Source organism: Crocodylus porosus, unplaced genomic scaffold (genome assembly GCF_001723895.1).
Source record: "Crocodylus porosus isolate Cpor-Errol unplaced genomic scaffold, CroPor_comp1, whole genome shotgun sequence".
In the NCBI taxonomy this organism is placed as follows: Eukaryota; Metazoa; Chordata; order Crocodylia; family Crocodylidae; genus Crocodylus; species Crocodylus porosus.
In genome coordinates this window covers 28899083-28901409 of record NW_017728916.1, presented here as the reverse complement: position 1 = coordinate 28901409, position 2327 = coordinate 28899083, and positions in this window count along the sequence as shown.

The window sequence follows — 2327 nt, the reverse complement described above, 5'->3', positions numbered from 1 at the left end:
AGCCTAACCCCAGCAATCATAATAACCGGTACATGGCTGTGGTGTTGGCTACATCCAAAGTAGCCTATAGGGCTGTCTTGCCCTTTATTTCAAAAAGGGCAACTGGTAGCCATCAGTCTTCCATTCTGTTCTGGATAACAGCCTTCATAACAGCCTTCATCCGGTGTGCCAATTCTTCCATAGATTTAGCAGTCGTAGTGGGCAAAATAGGCCTGGTAGTTGGTTCTTCAGACTTGCAAACTAGTTGATGAATAAGCTCTACTGCCAAATTCGTCCACCCTTTAATTTCTCTGCCTTTGTAAATCTGCCCTTATCTGCTGCCACAACAGCCAGGAAGAATGCGTTGGAATGAGTGTAAAGACATTCACTTTCCTTGGCACCCTGTATTTCACTTCACCCATTTAGCAGGGGGATGACAGAACTTGGGGCTTTTTTCCAAAGTGCTTTGGTTGGGTCAGTTATGACATCACTAATCAGCAAAACTAGCCTTGTCAAACCTTCTTGGTGTAATAACATGTCCACCAAGGAAAATGACTGTTTGGACACCTCTTCTTGGGAAATCTTCAGTGCACTTGCTACTCTTTTCATGAGCTCTTGTAAGACCACTATACTTTCTGAAGACTAGGGCACACCAATCAAAACAAAATTGCATGAAGGGAGGGTGGGTCTCTGCAGTTCTCATATTTTTGCTGCTGATACTGATGACCATTTGTGACCATGTAGGGAAGACCGAAAAGCTCCCTGTGTGAAGGCTTTAAATACTGATAGGTTCTTTGAGCATAAGGAAGGCGTAGGAAACACCATAGCAAGATTGACCCCACTGGCATTGTTAGATAGTCTACAGGCCATCACCTCGAGGGAATGGAGTCTGTTGACTGTTCTAAGCAGTGTGTAGATGTTGATGGAATCAGCAGTCTGGTGCCCGAGGGGGGGACCTTCACCAATATTTAGCCTAGGAGGACTCGGACAATGCTGTGGATAACAGGTGTGTTGGAAGTAATGGGGAGCACATGCCAGAGAATGGTGGGAGGCCTGGAGATGGTGCTGCTACAGCTTACAAAAGAGGTCTGGTTATCCAGCAGGTTTCACTGTTGAGGTGTCTGCAAGAGTGGGCAGTGAACATTCAGGCAGGCCAATTTGGCGATGCTGGTATAATGGTACCATGTGTCAAGCTAATGGAGCCAATTCCTTGCCACTTGGTTCCATAGTCATAGAGGAATATCATCCGGATGCTTCCTTCTTCCTTCTGTGGTCTTAAATAAGGGAAGTGGTTGGTTGGGTGTTATGGTCCAGCCAGTGCATCTCAGGGAGAGAGTGGACTCTTATACATTGAATGGGCAAATAGGCATGCCCTGGGAGTTGCAGTGAAAGTGAAGGGTAGGTGTAAGTTGTCACATCGGTCAGGCCAAAGCCCAGGTGTTGACGTTGCAGGCCTGACAGGTAGAGATCAACCACAGGCAATGCTTTACATCAGTGGTTCTCAACCTTTAGATTCAAGGCATCCATCATTAGATGCGAGGCATCCTGTGGAAAATGTTAGCTCATAGTCAAAAAATGTATTGAAAGATACAGAAAGATAACAGAGTAGGATTTCTGTTGCAAAGATCCTAGCAGGTCAGATTGTTTTTAATGCTGTAGATTACTAAGTGAAATCTCTGGGTTTATCTTGTGAATCATGTTTGCGTACCTAACTGTGCTAACATTGTATAGCACCCTGCTGCACCCTTGAAAGGATCTTAAGGCATGCCAGGGTGCCAGGACACCCTGATTGAGAATCAGTGCTATAGAGACTTTTGGCTGATTTCATGAGAACAGTCAGCTTTTCTGATTACAGAACAATATTGTGCATATGTTTTGTACTGGTAGGATATGGTAGAGATGGATCTTTTCTAATTCCACGTCAAATGCTCAGTGGTTTCTTGTAGGAAGAAGCGGTCCACCTTGTTGGGTGATGGCAAAGGCATGCTCTGATGTCAGAATCTTCCCTGTTGACCATTGTAACGGAACTTGGATCTCTTTATGCTTTGAGCTATCAGCATTAGAGATTTTCTGGCCAATACCGATGGCCGATTTTTAATGAGCCATATTGGCCAATACCGATGCAATTGCCAATATGTAGCCTGGTGTTGGGCTGGTAAGTCTATAGTGGAGGGAGGGAAAGGGTTTCATAGTTTCATAGTAGCTAGAGTTAGCTAGAGTTGGAAGGGACCTAGGTAGATCATCTAGTCCGACCCCCTGCCTTAGCAGGAAAGAGCACCGGGGTCAGATGACCCCGGCAAGGTGCTCATCTAACTTCCTTTTAAAAATCCCCAGGCTAGGAGCCTGCA